Here is a 22,864-nt window from a genome sequence, read left to right on the forward strand (position 1 = left end):
GCCCAGACCGGAGTCAAGCAGAGAAGCAGATTAGCAGAGCGGGAGCGGGAGACGCCGAGGAAGAAACGCCGGAAAGAAGCGCTCCAAGAGCCCCCATAGCAGCCGGTAGCAGCTCCAGCTCCGTCTCCGGACTCAGTTGAAAACTGCCTCCCGCCCCCCCCCGCCGATTGCTAAGCACAGGGGCCCCCTCTTTATTTGGCCACACAGCGCAGCACCGCTCGGGCTCAGAGCTTGGAGCTCAGAGCCTGCATGGGGAGAGCGGGCAGCTCAAGCTCCAAGTGCCCCTCCAACCATTCGTACTGGGCGGAGTATAGTCAATTCAGACACCAGAGGGAGTAACTCGACTTGCACTGTCCTTTGTTTTGGAGCATTTTTTCGGAGCACCGCCTTTGGGCTGCCCTCGTTCTCTGGCTCTCCTGTTGTCGGTCGGCAACCCCCCCTGGTTGGAGCTGGGGACTCGGAGCCGGAGCCAGAGCTGGGTGCTGGGATCTCATGTTGGACTGTGCCGGTGCCGGTCTGTGCTTAACAGCGCATCTGTGGCAGCTCAGCAGCGGGGAGCAGGAGGGCTCACTAGGTCTACCAGGGTCTACAGCAGCCCGCTGACGGAGAAGCTCTACGCCAGATACAGTCACCCCTGCCACCCCTGCCAGCCCGCTCTGGCGCTCCATTTGCCCTCACAGGTGAATGTTTTCATCATCTTTTTCTGTGGAGTCCTGCGGAGTATTTCTGGTTGTTTCTTTTTCTTTCTTTGCCCTTTACCTTGCTCCTGGCTCTTCACTCCTCCAGCCGCCGCCATAGCCTTTTCCATCTTGGCGCAGCCGCAGATACGGGGGAGACTTCAAGGTCCAGGCTGCTCTACGGTAGGGCAGGGGCCATCACAGCTGACCCGCGCACCTGCAGGCATTCTGAAGACGGTCAGCCCCCGCTGGGGCACGTGCGGGTGACGCCGGACTAAAGCTTGGGCCAAGGGCGGGCCCGTTCGAGATCGGTGGAGACCGGACCGGGCCACTTCTCCTTATGTGACACTTTTTACACTTTTTACATTTGAATAGCTGGGTTCATTTGTAAGGAGTTGCTTGCATTGTAAAATGTCAGCACGCGAAAGTAGAAGCAAGGTAGCGAACCCAAGTGGGAGCTTAACAGGGACATTGGACAATTTCATTATTAGGGCAAATTCAGTTATTGACCAGGGGATCATCTTAATGGAGCGCCGGGTTTCTCAAGACCTTGTCCTGGCAAAAAGATCTTCTATGGGACATTTTGCTAACACCGGCACCCCAGATCCGCTTTTATGATCAAACACCTTTGTCGCCCCCGTACATAGCCTGCTTACCCCCCAAGCCCATTGCCCCATAGCACCAACTGATCAGCTTCAATCTTCTATGGATACAGCGACCACTTTGGTGCCCACTAGCAGTTTACCTGATAAATCAAATACCAGTCAGACGCGAGGGAGGCGTGAAGGGGCTATATCAAAGAGGAAGCGCGGGTCAAATGCTGCTGCTGCTGGAGGCAAGAAGCTTAAACCTGCCAAACGAGTTAGCATCGGCAATACACCTCCAAAGGGTTTAGGCGCCGAGGATGTGCATCAAACAGAGAAAAGTGGGTCTTCAACGCCGTCTGAAACTATCACAGATTTGATTAAATCTGTTGATGCACCACTGGTACCGGAGGATTTAGTCCTTGCTAATCTGGGATCGTTGCTTAGGTCATCTTTTAAATCATTCGAAGATAGACTGACACAGATTGAGCAGCGGTTGCTCAACATTGAGAAAGCTACATTGGAAATTATGGACAAGATCAAGTTAAATGTGCTGTCTTTGGGTAATGTTCAAATGAATCCCGTACAGGGGGGGGCTGTAACATATAAATCTACCCCACCTCTAGCACCACCCACTCTAAATGTATCTACAGCTGAACCACCTACTCCTGTGATATTACCCGCTAACAACTCAATAGGGGTCAATGCCATTATGTCTAATAAAACCTCGCGGGATTTGCCCGAAGCAGGCCCCTCTGTGGATCTTAGAATTGATTTACCTCCAGAATGGAGCCCATACCTGGTGGTTTTAACTGGGGTCCCTAAATTAAGCAACCAGAAGGAGGAATCATTTTTGTCTTTAAAAAATAAAACCATTGATTGGCTTAATAGAAACAGACCACTCCCCCGTAATATCTCCAGCGAAATCCTGATGGTGCGCAGGTTGTCCTGGGTGGGGCATGGGCCAAAAACTATACAAGGTGATTGTGTGCTGGTGAATTTTAGTGACCCACGTACTGTGGGACATATCTGCAATTGGAGTCATCACCGTCATGGGTCTTCGATTCAACCCCTCCCATTGTCATTTTTCTACCCTGCACCACTTCCCTCAGATTCAGAAAGTGAATGGACCTTAGTAAAGCATCATGGTGCGGGGAGGGTGGTCGGGGGTCGGTATGTGAAATCGCATACACCTAGTCAAACACACACACTAAATAGGTATAGTAGTTTAGAAATGGTTGATTGACTCCACCAATCCAGGGATGAAATTTACGGGGCATTAGAAAGTGGAAGCACTATAGACCACAAGGTAGCCACTGAGTCATGTAGCAGTCAAACATCTTGTGCCCCCTTATCACTGACGAGGGTCGCCATCGCAGGCAACAATGCCGATTCATTAGGGAATATGACCACAGCCCGAGTGCTTAACTCAGCTGCAAGTAAGGAATTAGCCTATAACGTTATTTCCTGGAATATTGCTGGGCTGGCGGGTAAGGTTAAAGATCCAGAATGGGTAGGATTTATAAGATCATTGCCGGTGATCTGCTTGCAAGAGACATGGTTGGTAGAGAGTGATATATTCTTAGAAGGCTATAAATGTTTTTTTGTGCCGGCTGAACCGTCACGTAGCGGCAGAGCAAAAGGGGGTTTGGCCTTGTACATTGACCTAGCCTTGTTCTGTGTTGTTAAAATAATAACTACCAACAACACCGACATTCAAGCAGTGACAATAAAAAGAGGGAATAAAACGGTGACCCTGATTAACTTTTACAATGCTGTAAGTCCAAGAGGGGAATGTAGGATTGTTGAACTGGGTGATTTCATTCGGAATCACTGTGAAAGTCTGTTCTATCAGATCCTCATTATGGGGGACTTCAATGTGCACCCTTGTGGGAACCCTATGAATACTGCAATGGGAACTTTAGGTTGCCATAGGATGGGGGGGTCTTCACTTTGAACACTCTGGCCGGGGAGACATGCTGAACCAATTATTAAATGAATCTGATTTAATTTCAGCTATGTCTTTGGTTGATGTTTGTAGTTATCAGCCTGTTCCCACATTTAAAGGACATTCGGGGTTTTTTTTTTATTGATCATATCCTTCTCTCCAACGGCCTACAATCAATTATTTCAGGCTTTAAAATCCAGGAAAACGCATAGAGTGATCATAACCCTGTATGTATCTCAATGGTTGGCAACCTCTTAAATTTACGGGAAAAGACGCCAACCTGTGGGGTCCTGAAATGCACGGATGGAAGGCGATGCCTAAAATGGTCTAAGGTGAATTCGGATCAACTATATGATAAGATCCATAAAACCTGTGCCCCCGAGTTATCATTATGTGTGTCTTCTGTATACCTTCCCCCAGATATTCTCTTAGCATTTGACGGGATTGTTTTAAAAGTAGGTGAAATGTTAACTGTACCAACGTCGGGCCCTCCTTGCAGGGACCCCAAATGGTTTGACCATTCCTGTTCAAAAGTTGGTCGAGAGCTAAAGGCGGCTTTGAAGATTAGCCCTAGGGATCCCACATTGATCAGGTCATTACGCCTGTCCTATAAAAAGGCCTTGGCAAAGCGCAAGGCAGAAATAAAGGACAAAGTTTGGCAAGATCTGTTAGACCCCAATACCCTTTGTAACAGCGAAAGATTCTGGGGTATTATCAACAAACCCGTGTTTGATATGGTAGGGCACAATTCAGTTGGCACCAATATCACTGAAGATGAGTGGGTATCCCACTTTAGTTTCATCTTCAACAGCAATATTCCTCAGATAGTGGTAGACAGAGGTGATCAAAGTGTAACTCTACCACTTTTTACAATTAGCGAGGTTGCGAAGGGTATCATGGGGTTAACAAGTAACAAAGCACCTGGCCCAGACGGTATGCCCCCGGATTTATTTAAATCCAAAGTATCTCTTTGGGCGCCAGTTCTTACTGCTGTGTTTAACGCAGCTGCAGAACATGGCTGCCCCAGGTCTTGGGGGACATCTACGATAGTGCCAGTATTTAAGAAAGGTGACCGTAATAGAACTACCTGTTACAGGCCGATCTCGCTTATCGAATCTGTAGTCAAGGTAGTGGGTGGAGTAATCCTGAACAGGTTAACAGCCTGGGCCAATGAGCACGGGATCATCTCCAGAATCCAATATGGGTTTCGGCCTGGCCACTCAACAATAGCGCAATGCCTTAACCTGTACATGGTCCTAGGGAAATATACCATGGCTCGGCAAGGCACCATCCACATGGCGTTCATGGACCTCTCCTCCGCGTTTGACTGTGTCAACCGGGGGAAGCTCTGGGAGGCCATGGGCGCCATGGGGGTGGAGCCTAATTTGGTTAACCTTCTGAGGGACCTGCACCAGGATACCAAGGCCAATGTGAGGGACTCACAGGATCTAAGGGTGTCGAGGGATTTTAGTGTTCATAGAGGTGTTAGGCAGGGCTGCATTTTGGCCCCCTTTCTTCTTAATTTATATATTAATAATCTGGAGGAGTTTTTATTAAATACTGGTATCGATTACCCCTATGTCGGCCGCAAGGGTTTGCCTGTATTATTATACGCGGACGACGCCGTCCTCTTGGCTAGGACCGCAAGAGGTCTCCAAACCCTATTAAACGCTTTTCATACCTTCATGGAAGCTCGTGACCTATCAATTAACAACACTAAATCTTTTATAATGCAGGTGGGGCAGCGCCCTAAGAAACCGTATTTATTTAGGTTTAATGAGGAGAAGGTCCCCACAACGAGAACATTCCCTTATTTGGGAGTGTTGTTCGATGACCAGTTGAAATGGGGTACACTACTCCAAAGGAAAAGGGGGGAGATAACTCGGGTTAACGCTGCAATATTTAATTTTGCCAGGAAAATGGGTAATCGACCTATTGCTGCACTATTAAAGATCTACCAGGCAAAGAGTGTGGCAATAGGGAGTTACGGCAGTGAACTTTGGGGGTTTGCGGCTGTTAATTATATCGTGGTGGCAGAAAATATCTTCCTGAAACAATTGTTGGGGGTTCCAAAGGGGACTCCCAACCAAATAGTGCATGAAGAAACTGGTACACCTTTTATTAGTGACATTCTAGCACTACGGCCACTAACTTTTTGGTTAAAATGTTGGCTAAATAAAGATCTGATTTTAAATCACCTACTCCTAAGGGAAGCAATATTTATGGATAATATGCTTAAAATCCCTTGGCTAAAATATCTGAAAGACTGCTTTTCTGTTATGGGGCGCTCAGAACATTTTTTTAATCCTGAGTCGATTAAACTTGCTGATGTAGAGTTTGTGAGGAAAACCTTTTTCTTATCACGACAAATGAATCGTGAAGAGGTGGAATTAAACAAACCGAGTGTTCGAAAACATGGCATGTTGAAAACTACACTTTTAATGGAGCCTTATTTATCATGGCCCTTGTCGGGCTTTGAGCGATACCTGTTAATTAGGTTCCGGCTGGACTATTTTCATCTTCTTTTAACTGTTCCAAGGGGTTGTCATCATGGTCAAGTGTTACCAAACTGCGGCTGCGACAATGAGTCTCCGCAGGATTTGGTGCACTTTTTATTTATTTGTCCCTTTTCCAATTTACCTCGGAGGTTCTATCTAAAGCCCCTTTTAAAAAAACAGAATTTTACCCAGGTTAGACCAGCCCTTTGTTATTTACAAATGTTAAACCCCGAAAGTACATTATTTTTGACTGGTTTTCTAAAAACTGCCTTAAAACTCAGAAACAGCAGGGCGAGTTAACTGTCTAGAATTGCTGCTATTAAGATATATGCTTAATTGTGTCTGTTGTTTTTAATACATATTTTAACACTTGGGTATTTTATCTCTGTACATCAAGTTTTTCTTTTGTGCATTATTTTTTTTATCTGTCATTGTGCTTTAATGGTTCTTTTTGTCTGAAAAACCGAATAAAGATATCTATCTATCTATCTCTATCTATCTATCTATCTATCTATCTATCTATCTATCTATCTATCTATCTATCTATCTATCTATCTATCTATCTATCTATCTATCTATCTATCTATCTATCTATCTATCTATCTATCTATCTATCTATCTATCTATCTATCTATCTATCTATCTACTGCACTGTCTGCATTTAGGAAGGACTGGTGAACCCTCACTACTACTCAAACATGTATTTTACTGCAGACCGCCATCAATATCCTTTTTACCTTGATTTTTTGTGCTCCATTTCATGATTGTGATTACTTGACAGCCGGGGGAACCTGATAATGTGTCATGTGGACGAGTAGCATCTAGGGGCGAATATGAGCATTGACCAGATTTGGTCTAGGCAATGATTTTACTATGCCAAAGAGTCTGGAAACCAGCAGAGTGAAGAATGCTCAGGCCTTATTCACTATGACCCCTCTAGGAGGAAGGGGGAAGCAGCCACAGTAACACTTAATCAGAGCCTGGAACTGAGCATTGTACTTTAGCAAAAGATTGGAGAAGTTGCACAAAACAGAAATGTCAAAATGATGGGAAGGGGCTTCTCCCCGGACCTTTTTGAACAACAGAGGACTGAGAATTTACTCTGTTCTGTCTCATGACTCTCCCAACCCTAAAATGTTAGAAGAATGGGCAGCAAACTCAGCTAATTAATAGTTCAAGGGTAATGCTACAAATTTTCATTACATATGCATGGCAAGTCAAAGAAAACACCATGAAGGGAAAAGAGAATATTGGAGAAGATCTAAAACTAAGACCAGAGAGGGAAACCATCGACAAATTATTGGAAGCAACACACATTTCAGAGGTCCTGCCATGAATATGAGAGTGGTCCTATTATCATCTACAATTGCAGATATGAAAATCAGTTTACTATCGGGAAGGAGGAAGCATGCACAAAGGAACCACAGGATATCACAGTTTCCAAGTTAGACACTGATACTGGTGCAATATGGAGACTTCCAGAGCAGTAGAGAGCATTACATCTGAACCTAAGTTTAATCTCAAACCTACTATTTTTATAAAGGAGAATCATTTGTTACGAAAGAGAATGACAAAAGTGCAGGAGAATACCACAGGGAGAGGAAGAAGAACAAAGGGACATAAGAGGCTGATAAGGAAGAGGCAGAGGAAAGGAGGCTATACCAAATGAGGCAGAGAGAATTCAGGAGGAATACAAGCCTGTGTAGGAATAGACAAAAAGGGTCAACAGGTGGACAAATAATAGATGCAGACATGCTAAAAAATACTATTGTTAATTTATTTGACAGAGTACTGAGCAATACTGAAAAAAATGTCCTGTTTTAGATTATCCTTTTGGCCTTCCACAGGCATCAATTTTGTACAAGCTTGTATATCTCTTCAAATTGTTGAGGAGACTAAAACTAAAAAATTGTATCAACTGCAATCAAGGGCAGATATAGGACCTGATTCACAAAGGTAAACTTAGACCAAAAGTCTAAGTTCACTACTTTCGGTATTCACAAAGGTAACTTACAAAGAGTATCTTTATGTCTACACTTGGGGCAGAATCTCCTCACTTATGGCAGAAACTCCGCCCGAGTGCGGAGATTCCACTCCGCACCCAGAGTGGAATCTCCACCTCCGTCCTAAGTGTAGAGACTCCACTCCGGTTAAGGAGAGTCCGCTCCAGGTGTGGAGTGGATTCTCTGCACTCAGGGCGGAAATTTCGCCCGAGTGTGGAAACTATGCACGGGTGCAGACGTAAAGATACTACTCGTAAATTACCTTTGCTAATACCGAAAGTCACAATTTAAACTTTTAGTCTAAGTTTACCTTTCTGAATACCGAAAGTCATAAACTTAGACTATAGTCCTACGTTTACCTTTGTGAATCAAGCCCATGATTGAACAAAAAGTGGGATATTTGAAAATCTCAGTAATCACACTATTGGTTATATTGACTTCCTCGTTAGCCTACATACACTGGAGACCAATCAATCAGAGGGTGTGCATGGCAACTATTTGGAGGGTTTGCTAGATGAATTGGGGATTGTTTATGACTGTTCCTTTCCTAGAGATTTTTTAATACAATTCTACCTTCCTTACTCAAATTTCGTATGACGTGATTGATACTTTTCATGAGAGTTTAATTCAAGATCTTAAAAAATTGAGACGATCTAATCCCCGACACTATTCACAACATGTCACAAGATTAGAGAGAGGCCATTGAGAGTCTGGCGAAAAATGACACTATTATTATCTGTCCAGTAGACAAGGGAGGAAATATAATGTTACTTCCCATGGATGTGTATATTCAAGAGGCCATGAGACAATTGCAGGATACAGCTTGTTATGAGATTGTAGATAGAGGGTGTATACCAAAAGTGTCATGATATTGTGGAACAGAATGGAAAGACAAAGCAAATACAGAACAGGAGGAATGCAGTTACCAGACAACAGCATTACCATGCATTCCTGTATTACACTTTTTACCTACGGTAGGAAAGAATAGAGCTGATCTCTTAGGCAGATCCATAGTCTCCTCTCATGGTAGTGTTTTATAAAATACCTTAAGGTATGTAGATTCTGTACTCATGGATTTTGTTACCACCTTACCCCCTTACATATTTGGCACAAAAAAACCCCTAGGGTGCATAGATTGTATTGAATGAACTGATGAATACACTGTCATGACCACAGATGTCTGTTCCTTATATACCATCTTTGACCAGTGTGCAGGCATTAATGCCTATAAACATTTACTCAGAGCAAGATCTATGCACTACTTTGCACATACCAACATGATGATAGAGAGGATTGAATATTCTTTGAAAAATATTATCTTTATGTTCAATGTTACTTTGTATAGACATTGTGTGGCCATTGCAATGGGTACATATCTAGCCCCAAGCTATGCCAACCTCTTTATGGGGTGGTGGGAGGAACAGGTGTCCATTGAAGACGCCACAGCAGAAGAAATGGAGAAGGCAGTCCTTTGGTTGTATTACATTAATGATCTTTTCATCATCTGAAAGGGTACAGAAATATCTGAAAGGGAATTTGTGGACAAATTGATAAATAATACCTTAAATTTGAAGTTTACCTGCACTACCAGCAGGGACAGTATTGTGTTGTTGGATGTTCAGATTGATGTTTTAACAAACTTGTGACCAGCCTGTTTAGAAAGCCCACTGTGGGCAACAGTCTTCTCCATGCCCTCAACAGTCACCCAGAGACTCTAAAGTGGAATATTCACTACGGGGAACTGCTTAGGGCAAAGAGAAACTGCAGTAATAATGAAACATAAGAGACTGAGAAAACGAGGATGATTATCATATTCAGAGAAAGTGGGTTCCCGCATTGGGTACTAAAAAAGTCCATTGGCCATATCAAGACAGTCAGGAGGGATGTCTCTTTTCCAAACTAGGGTATGGGAGAGCAATACAGACTGTATCTGTCTGGAGACTAGGTTCAATGAATGTTCCAAAACCATCAAAAAAATGGTTACACACAATTGGAGCATTTTGAGATGGGACCCTGTCATTGAACGATTGAGGACAAGCCTAGTGTGACCTGCAGGAAGGGCCGTTCACTGAGAGACCTTTTGGTCAAATGTGTGTAGTGTCAAACAAGAAAATGTGCGAATAGGGCATGTCAAAGACAACAGTGACAGTGAAAATGATGATCCCCTGGAATAATTCAAAGATATGATTCTGGTAGTTAAGGACAGCTAAATCAGAACAGGTGATCCCAATGACTGTATAGATCCATATGTTGACATAACTGTTGGAGAAAAGAAGTCACGCCTCCTTTTGGATTTAGGTGCACGTATCACCATGATTACAGAGTCTCTTTTTAAAGCTAATTGGGGTGATAGGCCGTTACATTCCCCGGATCGTGCCCCTGTGTCCTACGAAGGACGGAAAATCGGTCTCCATGGATACTTTGAAGACATCATGAACAAGCGCATTCATGTCAAAATATATGTGGCCATACATGGGTTGAATATCCTTGGGTGGTTTCACCAAGGGTTGTTTGACATGATGTTATGCCCAGGTGCAAAGGAACAGGTCTTGGCCATTCGCGATCCTACTTAGGTGGAAAAACTTCTTAACAAATATCCAAAAGTCTTCTCAGGAGAATTAGGAAGAATAAAAGGTTTCAAACATAGAATAAAAGTTAACGAAGATGCTATTCCCATAAGACATAAACTGAGAAGTGCACCATTTAGCACAAGGGAAGATTTACAAAAGAGCTTGTGTCTATGCGTCAGAGAGGAGTGAATGAGCCTGTAGAATCATCTGATTGGTCAACTCCATTAGATGTAGCATGAAAAAAAACAACGAGTTGAGGATCTGCATTGACTTGTGCAGCCTGAATAAAATAATTTGGGTTGACTCACAACCTCTACCCAACATCTCTAGAACGTTGGGCATGGTAACAGGAGCCAAAATATTTTCTAAACTCGACCTAGCATCAGCATATCACCAGGTTTAACTTGACAGGGACTCACGTCATCTCACTGCGTTTAATTTTCCCTCAGGCATGTTTCAATTCTGTTGCATGCCATTTGGCCTGGCCTCGGCAGCTTCAGTTGTTCAGCATCTCATGGTCAATCTCCTAAAAGGAATCAAAAATGCGGTAAGACAATGTCCTAATATAGCAAAACCAAAAAGGATGATGGATGGAGTGTTGAACATTGAAGCACTTACCCCCAGTCAACTGATCTGGGTTTAATCCATCATCATTCTTTAGCTCACTCCGCCAACCGGTCCTAGGATGCTTGTTTCCAGTCCAGGGAGGACATGGCTTGGCAGTTTGGGCTGGACTGTTCCCATGAGGCACAGGGACAAGACTGATTTGCATGTGGCGAGGTCTAAACTGGGGAGGCATGGTGAGCAAAAGAATGATGGATTTAACCCTGATCTCTTGACTGGGGGTGAATGTTTGGATTTGTTCTGCAATCTGTCCATCAATTGTATGTATTTTGCTTTCTCGCCCTAAGTGCACCAGGTATTCCCAGACGTGGATCCTGGGCACAGTGTGCCACTGGAATCAAGCTATCCTGGCTGAAGAGAGGTGAAACCCCAAAACCGATCCTAGGATGCTTGTTTCCGGTCCAGGGAGGACCTGGCTTGGCAGTTCGGGCTGGACTGTTCCCATGAGGCACAGGGTCAAGACTGATTTGCACATGGCCAGGTCTAAACTGGGGAGCCATGGTGAGCAAAAGAATGATGGATTTAACCCAGATCTCTTGACTGGGGGTGAATGTTTTGATTTGTTCTGCATTCCATCCATCAATTATGTGTCTTTTGCTTTCACGCCTAAAGTGCGCCAGGTATGCCCAGACGTGGGTCCTGGGCTCACTGTGCCACTGGAATCAAGCTATCCTGGCTGAAGAGGGGTTAAACCCCGAAACCGGTCCTAGGATACTTGTTTCCGGTTCAGGGAGGACCTGGCTTGGCAGGTCGGGCTGGACTGTTCCCATGAGGCACAGGGTCAAGACTGATTTGCATATGGCCAGGTCTAAACTGGGGAGGCATGTTGAGTAAATGAAAGATGAATTTAACCAAGGTCTCATGACTGGGGTGAATGTTTTGATTTGTTCTGCATTCCGTCCATCAATTGTGTGTCTTTTGCTTTCTCACCCAAAGTGCGCCAGGTGTGCCCAGACGTGGGTCCTGGGCTCACTGTGCCACTGGAATCAAGCTATCCTGGCTGAAGAGGGGTGAAATCCCGAAACCAGTCCTAGGATGCTGGTTTCCGGTCCAGGGAGGACCTGGCTTGGCAGTTCCGGCTGGACTGTTCCCATGAGGCACAGGGTCAAGACTGATTTGCATATGGCCAGGTCTAAACTGGGGAGGCATGGTGAGCAAAAGAATGATGGATTTATCCCAGATCTCTTGACTGGGGGTGAATGTTTTGATTTGTTCTGCATTCCGTCCATCAATTGTGTGTCTTTTGCTTGCTCGTCCTAAGTGCGCCAGGTATGCCCAGACGTGGGTCCTGGGCACACTGTACCACTGGAATGAAGCTATCCTGGCTGAAGAGGGGTGAAACCTCGAAACCGGTCCTAGGATGCTTGTTTCCAGTCCAGGAAGGACCTGGCTTGGCAGTTCAGGCTGGACTGTTCCCATGAGGCACACGGTCAAGACTGATTTGCATAAACTGGGGAGGCATGGTGAGCAAAAGAATGATGGATTTAACCCAGATCTCTTGACTGGGGCTGACTGTTTTGATTTGTTCTGCATTCCGTCCATCAATTGTGTGTCTTTGATGTCCTCATATACACAGCTGACCAGATAGAACATGATGAAACTCTGGGACAGGTACTTTCCACGTTTCAAGAGCATTGGGTTGTGCTTAAACGTGACTAATGTGTTTCTCTAAAAACTCTGTAGAATACCTGGGTCACACTATCTCTAGTGCTGGTGTCACGCCTAAACCCAGTCTTTTCCAAGCCATTTTGGTGCCACAGCCTCAAAGGACAAAACAGGCTTGAAATCCCTGCTGGGTCTGACTGAGTTTTATTCACAGTTCATTCCAGATTATGCTACTAGAATACACCCAATATCAAATTTGCTCAAACATCAATCTGAGTTTGTGTGGGATGAAGAATGTAAGCATGCATTAGAATAGCTCAAAACTCAACTCAGCACTGTTAAAGTCTTAAAACCATTTGACCCCTCGATACGTTGCACCTTGACTGTTGACACCAGCTGTTATGGGCTGGGTGCTGTCCTGACCCAGGATGTAGGTACTTAGGAACACACTATTGGCTTCGTGTCCAGGGTGCTGAGGGACACTGAATCTCACTATTCGGTCATAGAAAAGGAAGTTCTTGCTTGTTGGTGGGCTATTGAAAAGTTCAAGTGCTACCTATGGAGCAGGAAGTTTACTCTACAAACAGACCACAAACCATTAGTAGCCATTTTGGGGAACACCAACCATCGCAACCGCACGCCTCGCATAGCCCGTCTTGCATCCAAACTGCTCCAATTCAATTTCGATATTGTACACATTTCTGGAGGAAAGAACGTTCGAGCGGATGCACCTTCACGGTCGCCTCCCGTTCCTAACAAGTCAGTGATTGGCCAGAAGCATATTGATGATGATGAGCACAAAGACTGCATAGTTGCAAGGGTAGAACTACAAAATGTGTGTTCCGTTGTCGAAAGCAGCTGGTTTGCTGCCATGGACTCAGATGAAACACTGAAACATGAAAAACAGTACATTATTAATGGGTGGCCTAAAGAGAGGAATGTTAATGTTGATGTTCAACCATTTGTAAAAGTCTGTGATGAGTTATCACTAGAGGATGGTCTTGTTTTCAGACTAGATAAAATAGTTCCCCCGTTCAACATTATAAAAACACTGTTAACCAAGGCCCACGAGGGATACCTGGGAGCTACTCTAACCAAACGTAGGATTCGTGAATACTTCTGGTGGCCCCAAATGGACAGAGACATTGATGCTCTGGTCCTAGAATGTACCATTTGTGCGGGTAGCGATAAGACTCTATGCACATTCAACCCCCCTCACTCCCATACCTCTTCCAGAGAATCCCTGGGAAAAATTGGGTATTGATGTTTTGGGCCCATTCCACACCTTACCCCATCAGACTCGGTTTGCCATAGTTTTAGTTGACTACTATTCTAAATGGCCAGAAGTCAAATTTGTACCTAAAGCTGACTCAAAAGAGATTCTAAAGTTTATGAAAGAGATCTTCATGAGGGATGGCTTTCCCAAGACTATAATCTCAGACAACGGGGTACAGTTGTTCTCGGCTGATGTTGAAGAATTCCTTAAAGAATCCTCCAAAGTCCACCTCAAAAGCTCACTCTATCATCCCCAAACCAATGGGCTTGTAGAGAGACTCAACAAAGTCATTGGGGATTGTATAAGGTGGGCCATTGATCATAACAAAGCCATGCCCGCCGCTGTGAGAACTATGCTGTGGTTCTACAGGACCACACCCCATCCACGGATGTTTCCCCCTTTGAACTCCTCAAAGGCAGGAAGCCCTGCATGGACTTTAAGTCAGCATGAATGTCCAAGTGGTTCAAACGCAGCGCATCGGAACAAGAGCTAGATGTTATGGTTAGAAACAAAGTAAGTGATGTGCAAAACAAGCAAAAAAATATTTTGATGTCAGGAAACATGTCTCCAACAGGAAGTTTGCTGTAGGTGACATTTTGAAAATAAAGAGGCAGGGCTTTGTGAAAAAGGGTGAATCTAAGTTCAACGAACCTTTCTCCATTGATAAAATATGTGGCAGGGCTGTATGTGTCAATAAGTGTAATTGGTGGAACATGAACAAGGTCGTAAAAGTCAATGACAAGGTTGGTGAGAGACCAAGTGTAAGTCCTGATGGTGCCTTGTCACACTCTTCTGTTCCTAGATACTGTGATTTTGATGCTCCCAACAACCCCCTTGTTTCCCCCAGGAGGAGTTCCAGAGTAGTCAGATTACCCGTAAGGTACAGGTAATTTCTTTTCCTCTTTGTTTCTCTCTTTCTCTCTGTCTCTCTGTCTCTCTTTCTCACGTTCTCCCTCTCTTTCTCTCTCTCTCTCACTTTTCTCCACTTCCCTTCTTTCTCTCCTCCTCTATGGAAAGGAGATATATGTAGTGTCTTCTCCTCGCACGCCCCTCGTGCGAGGTCCTTGTTCTGTATCCTGTCTCGTGCTGCCCGTTGACACGCAAGCCTTTCCCCTGGTTTACACTTGGGTTGACAATGACAGTCACTGTGACTGTTGACTATCGCCTTTGAGGTGCTTGCACGCACATGACGCCCGTCTGTGGGAACTTGATTATCTACAATAAAACTTACCTCTACACTTGCAGCTTCTTTCGACATTACAAAGTGACATCACCATCTGTGATAACACCAAAGATCATCTGCCCATGTTTTTTTCCCCAGTATGTAATATATATATACTTGAGTGCCTCTGCAATGAAAGATAAGTAGACACTATGCTGCATGCAGTAAAAAAAGGTTCTTGAGCATATTAGAGCCATCGACGAGACAGATCCCCACTAGCCAGTTGCCAGACATTTTGACCAGGTTCATTTTAGGGAAAAATCAAAACTGTTTTTTTTGCTGTAGAACAGGCCACACACAATAAGGGAGGGGGCAATTGGAATTTGAGAAAAGAATCAAGATATATCATAGATCTTGAAAATAAGGGTTTTATTTTAAGTTTGGTGCAGTTGATCCGGCTCACCACTGGCACAGGTGCGCCAAACCTGCTCAAGGACCACCGACCGTATCACAAGTTAAACTTGTGTTACATGAGTTCATCTCTTTATACAGTTGGCGGTCTCTTGCCTTTCCCATGGTGGTGCCTGGAAAACAGGCACTTCAATGGGAATGGCAAAAAAGTTCCAGCATGGCAAGAACGTGCTGGAACTTTATGGGAATACAGACAGGGGGGTACATGTTGTAGCCCCCGAAATGTATTCCCATGGCAGGGGGACATGGGGGTCAGACTCTTAACCAGGCCCTTATAGTCCAGGGGGTCTTAACTCTGAAAAGGTACTCTAGGTCAGTTTAGGCGATGAGTAGCTTCTACCTCTGCCGACCTGTATTCATATGTGTTATATGTTTGCTATAATTTTGCTGCTCTGTTGCCTCTGCCGGCTTTCTATTTCTGTTCGAGCGTTTTGGTTTCAACAGCTGTATGCTTATTTTCATTACAGGAAAAAAGGAAGGGAATCTCGCAGAGCTGTAGTGTTACCTCCTGGAAGGAGCCAACTTCTCTTTTCTTCTGAGCAACACCTGAGTGTTTAATTCCTGCACTGATGAGTTTCCTATTTTCCTTTTCTTTTCGTATATTTACAGGACACCTTCTTCATTTTTTTGGTGATTGCACAATAGTCAACTACTTAATAAAGCGGCCCTTTATAGTATGCTCACTTGGGCTGTATTCTTTTGTACTTGTTTCATGCATCTGGTCTTAGGTGGAGAATTGATCAGTTTGATTTTCCGAATCATGTATGTGATTTGTTTGCAGACTTGGGCTTCATTTGTGTACTCCTGACTGGACTATTTGTTTTAAGAGAGGTCATTATTTACTACTGCACAATTGTGCTTATTAGTTGCATATATGCTATGTGATTTGCTCATTTATTAATATACTTATTGCCTATGCAGGTTTGATGGTATGGTCCTGTTTCCTTTTATATAACAAGCACTTTTGTTATTTGTTGAATTGAGACAACATGCCTATCTGTATACTACACTTCGTAGACAGGTGTAGGACACACTTTCATGGATTTCTCCTTGAACTAGATTGTGCTGCTGTACCAGTATGCTTTGTTATATCCATGGAGAATATCAGTCACATTGCCTGTAATTTATATTGTGTTCCTCATTTGGCACTGTTATTTATGCTATATATTTATTCACATTTGCCCTTTTGGAAGATAGTTCCAAGATAGCCTGCGTCTTCCTCTTTTCACCCAGTCCCCTTTTTAGGTCTCGCTGAGCCCAACGCATGCGCTGGCTCGGAGAGAAATTTTGTAAGGGACTTTTCAAAGTGCTACCGCTGGCACAGAGCTACAGGGCACGAGGCGTGCATGCGCACAAAGCAGCCATATGGCTTTATGTCACTCTCCCTCATAGCCTCCTTTCTGCCCCCTTCCCTGCTGCTAATTCACACCAGTTGCACAGAGCTCCCGCTTCTCCCCCCCCCCCCGATCTCGTCTCGCGGCCGCTCGCGCGGCCAGTGCTTGTTTCTGTTGAAAGCAGTACAGAACACAACAGTGCGGCTCATACATACTGCGCTCGCTCATGCGATTGTTAGTATGTAGCCGCGAAAAAGAGGAGAATGAGGCTCCCTTCTCTGCCCACAGAGCACTAATGAGCTGTAGTAGGCCCGCCCACCACCTTTCCCAAACCTTCCCGTACTTCTATGGTGACTCCTCTAGCTCGGGGCACCAGTCCATGGCTGCTCTCCGAGCTCGGTCTGATTTCCCGTTCTTGGCAATTTACTGTTTTGCCAGGGTGACACCAATGCCTACAGGGATCTGTTCTCCCCTGAGGCCCCCACATCATCCAGGATACAAAAGAGAACAAGTTCGTTTTTTTTATGAGTACATGGCCACTATGTGTATGTATGTGTGTACTTTGCATGTCTCCACATGAGCATGCAAACGTCATCAATGTGTACTGTTCACATGTCCACTCTATGCCTGAAGATGGGTGCAATCTCTATGTACCCGCAGATACAGCACATGGTACATATGACCAGTTGCATGTGACCAGACCATGCATAGGTGCCATTTATGAACTCAACATGTGTGCTGCTGTTGGCCCCAGCAGATCCTACCCCGTCAGCCATGCGAGTTTGCGCCTGGCGTTGACTAGCACACCCTAATTGTACAGAGAGAAAAGCTGTCAGTAGTTGATAAATTCCCTGTTCCTTTACTGGTGGAAGGCAGTGAAACAGGGCACAGTTTTACAATTGTGAGTAGTGTTTAGGGACTTGCTGTCACTAGGGTAACACTCATGAGTGCCCACTTATCCAGCTCACCTCATTCAAAGAACCCTATCACTCACATCACTGGCATCACTCATATCAGCCACTCCAGTCACACCGAACAGCCCATTCATGTCACACTCTTTACCTCTCACAGCACTGAAATTACACACAATCACTTCTACCATGATGCACTAACACGGTTTACATCACTGGCATCACACTCATCACTCAATGCTTTCCCCACTGTCATTCACATCGCTCACACCTGGAACCAATCATATTACCAATCATTCCGTTCACAGCACTATCATCATACACACCATCATGCCACTAGCAGTATAACTACTATTCATATGATGCATGCACTACTAACACAGCTTACATTACTAACACCACTCACACCAGACATGACTGTCCCGCTATTCACAGATCACATCATACACACCATTCGCAAATGTTCACCGCTGACATTACTTACACCACTTGCACTGCACCGTCACTCACACACAGCTTACACCACTGACATAAAGTATACTGCTCACATAGTTTGCCCCACACATAAAGATTTCACTTAAAAAGCTTTCACAACCAACTTCACTCACATCCAACTCCACACATACAGCTCACATCACTGACATTGTGCACACCACTAATACAGCTTAAATCAATTACATCAAGCAGACCACACACAAAGGTTACACCCCTGACACCATGATCACCACAAAACCAACTTGCACCACTCACTATGCAGACCATACTACTAACATGGCTGTCACCAGAAACATCAAGCATATCACTCACACAGCCTATACCAATAACACAGGTCAATGCTCACATCAAGGACATGAGCACCTCTCACATTAATCACATCGGTCCCATCACTCACCTTACTCACATCCATTGCACAGCTCCCACCAGTGTCACAGGTTACACCACTGACATAATGACACTTCTCACATACTTACACCACTGACATGGCTAATACCACTGATAACACAAAATATTTGCAAAGCTTACATAATCATCACTTACACCTCTCACACAATACAGATTGCTAATCCGGATTACATTATCCACATCACTCATGTAACTCACATTAGCCATGTCACTCTCATGACTTACTCTACTAACACTGCTTACGTCATTCACACCACTCAACCACACATATTACTAACATTGCTCACATCATGCACATCACTCACAGCTCCCAAGACATACACTGTTATCAACTTTCATACCAGACCTATCTCTTATATTAGGCCTATCATTTTCAACACTCACATTACTTTGGTAGATAAAAATGGCGCATGCCTTCGATTGCATTGGGTCACGGGTGTAACAATAAATAAATACAGGAAGGGTTTGCCTTAATGAAGGATCTTTCCGAGCAAGCACCTCACACATCTAAAACGTTGATGCAAAGAATACATGTCCCCAATGAGTTATTATTTGCATCTTTCTTGACAGTTCAGGGTCAGCTGGCAGAGATCAGAACAGGATGTCTCTTCTGCTCTTCTGTCGCTGGCTGGAAAACAAACTTAAGCCAAACGTCCCAAAAGCAGTCTAGCAGTCACTCACTAGCCACAGCACTCTCACACCCTAATGGAGTAGCAGCCACACATTATCAACAGCACTCTGACGTCATTCATAGATTAGCAGCCACACCATACTGATGACATTCTCATAGACTAGCAGCCACACAATACCTATGGCACTCTCATAGACTAGCAGCCACACAATACTGATGGCACTCGCATAGAGAAGCAGCAACACAATACCCATGGCACTCACATAGACTAGCAGCCACACAATACCGATGGTACTCTCATAGAGAAGCAGCCACACAATACCCATGGCACTCTCATAGAGAAGCAGCCACACAATACCCATGGCACTCTCATAGAGAATCAGCCACACAATGCTGATGACATTCTCATAGACTAGCAGCCACACAATACCGATGGCACTCTCATAGATAAGCAGCCACACCATACTGATGACTTTCTCATAGAATAGCAGCCACACAATACCGATGGCACTCTCATAGACTAGCAGCCACACAATACCAATGGCACTCTCATAGACTAGCAGCCGCACAATACCAATGGCACTCTCATAGAGAAGCAGCCACACAATACCCATGGCACTCTCATAGAGAAGTAGCCACACAATACCGATGGCACTCTCATAGAGAAGCAGCCACACAATACCCATGGCACTCTCATAGACTAGCAGCCACACAATACCGATGGCACTCTCATAGAGAAGCAGCCACACAATACCCATGGCACTCTCATAGAGAAGCATCCACACTACTGAAAGAATTCTCATAGAGTAATAGTCACAGTCTACCAACAGCATCTGAAGTCACTCATAGAGCAGCAGTTGCACATTACTGACAGGACAGCACTTTGACACCACTCAGAGTGTAGCAGTCATAGCAGACCACCACTGACAGCCTGTCGGTGTCGGTCTCGTCACCAAAGTATTAACTCCCAAAGTTACATGTTCAGGCTGACCACAATGGAGAATGGACTGGATCAAAGGACCAAGTTAATCCTGCTGAACAAAGTGCCCCAAGTCCTGGTTGTGGAGCATTGTGTGATCCCACGTTGAGGATGAATTGTGCAGGATGAATCAGGGGGAGCTGCGAGATGTGTTGCAGTGTTTGACATCGGTATGCATCCTGCTGTGGCGGTTCCTCTTGGGAGCTATTTGATGTGTGGTCTGGCATTGGAGATGCATCACACTGCAGAAGTTCTGATGCAGAGGTGTGAGGAGATGTGTTGAGCTGCATAGATTCTGCTCACAGAACAACAGCTGGGCTGGCAGAGCACCTCCAGGCCCACTTTCAAGGTTCCAGGACTGTGGTGACTCCACTTAGTGGGTAGGACTGACAGCAAACATAGTCCAGATGCTGGGTTGAAGGTGGTTGGAGCCTTTTCTGTGCCTGAGGCTCTGTTCAGGAGCTCAGCCAACTAGCCCTTGGAGTCACTCTGGTGGTCTTTGGTTCAAGATACATGTCCAGTCTTTTCATTCAGACAGCAGCTGCAGGGTTGCAGTCCTTCTTGTGGAGCAGCCGAGCAGTTCTTCAGAGTCTTCCACAAGTACAGAGTTGCATTAAGTAGTTGTTCCTGAGAGTCCATTATTTATACCTGGTGCCCACTTTGAAGTAGGAGAAGTTTCTGGAGTTGTCCACCCTCAGAGGTGTTTGGAATATCCTGCCTCCCTCTGCTGGCCCCTGCTTATGTGGGATCACAAAGGACTAGAGTCAAAAACCTTTGTGACTGTTGGGCAGAGCCTATGTGATGTACAAGTGTGGTAGGCGACAGCTTCTCCTCATCATCAAGTCAGAGATAGCCCATCCTGCCAACAGCTATTCCCTCTCTGTCTCACTCTCTGGGACCAATACACAAAGACCACCTGCCAGCTACACATAGTCATGTGACCCATGATGCAGGCTGCAGCACCAAATGGTCGGGACAAGAAAATGGCAACTTTCTAAAAGTGGAATTTTCAGAGTTGTGACTTAAAATCCGACTTTACCATTAACCATTTAAGTTTGAAATTTTTAGACACCAAACTCGACAATTAGAAGGTAGACCTTGCAGTATTCAAAAATGTATTAAAAGAGTTTTTCACTAGCAGAACACATACAACCTAATAGTCTACACCCAGCTCTCTGAGCTGTTCAGGGCCTACCCTAGGGTTGACATATTTAAAAGGAGGGTTTGGGCTTGGAAAAAGATTTCTTTTGCCAGGTCGAAATGGCAGTTTAAAACTGCACACTAAGACTGCAATAGCAGGCCTGAGACATGTTTATAACGCCACATAAGTGGTTGGCACTTTCAGTGCTGCAGGCCCACTTGTAAAATTTCATTTACAGGCTCTGGGTATATGTAGTACTAATTTACTGGGGACTTACTTACTAGGGATGTGCCCCCCACCACTTTACTTAAAACAATTTCAGGATGGGGTCACCGGGGACTCCCTTGGTTCACAGATGTGGGACTGTGTGTTCTCATCCCCTTTAATTAAATTATTGGCCCTTGGGAATGGGATCCCCTGGGCCTCACCTGGTTTGGGGAGGGGGATAATGCAGCCCCCTTCCACTTCAATTAGATATTGGTTCTGGCGCTTGTGTCCCTGGGCCCTCTTTGAGGCTTGTGGTGGGCCATGCACCCCATCCCTATTCAATATACCCCACACTGGGCCCGAGCTCCCCCAGCTTTTCTTTATACAAACAGGTGGAAGCCTGGGCTATAAAAAAAAATATTCCTTGGTTTTGTGGGTCATTCACAAATTCGCAGCAACATTTTTCATCAGCTACGGGAAATAGTGGTTTCCCAGCCCGCACTGGCAAGGAAAACCTGTGTTTGCTCCCACTTTGAGGGAGCAATTTTAAAGCTCCGCCAAGCAAGAGCAGACACTAAGGGCCTCATTACGATGTTGGTGGATGGGATGGTCCTTCAAAAAAATGTGACGAATATCCCTTCTGCTATATTACAAGTTACATAGGATATAAAGGACTTGTAATTTAGTGAACTGAATATCTGTCACATTTGTGACAGAATAACCCAGTCTGCCAAAATCTTAATCTGACTGTAAATCTGCTCGCAGCTGGGGGAAACTTAACAAAATTATGGAAAAATTGCTCCTGCACTGTGAACAGGAGCAATACCAGCTCCTGCTGGAGGCAGGGAGCTGGCTGGGGCTGCGGGGGAATTGAGGCTCCCCCCGCAGCCAACCCCCTGCTGCAAATTGCCATAGCCCATGCTTGACATGAGGTTGGATTAGCAAATGGTAATTAAATATTACTTTATGCTAAAAAAAACTTAGAAATTCACTTAAAAAATCAAAGGTTACAGAATTATTTTCAGAAACAGAATTAAAATAAACCTTAGAACTTCACTGAAAAAATAAAAGGTTACAGGGACGTTATAGGTAGGTTCAGATTTTACATACGCAAAACTAAGCCTGGGCGTAGTTCGCGGAGTTTTTCTACGCGGAACTCCGCGAAGTTACAAAAAAAACTCTGCGAAGTTCTACGAGTGGCGGTCTGCAGTGCAAACTGCAGTTTGTGCTGGTAGTCCTCCTGCTCGGGTAGAAATTCTACCCGAGCTGCAGCTCGCGCTCACAAACATATCATTCGTGATCGCGAACTTACCATTCGTGATCGCGAGCAAAGAAAAAAC

This window comes from Triturus cristatus, chromosome 11 (genome assembly GCF_964204655.1).
Source record: "Triturus cristatus chromosome 11, aTriCri1.1, whole genome shotgun sequence".
Classification (NCBI taxonomy): Eukaryota; Metazoa; Chordata; class Amphibia; order Caudata; family Salamandridae; genus Triturus; species Triturus cristatus.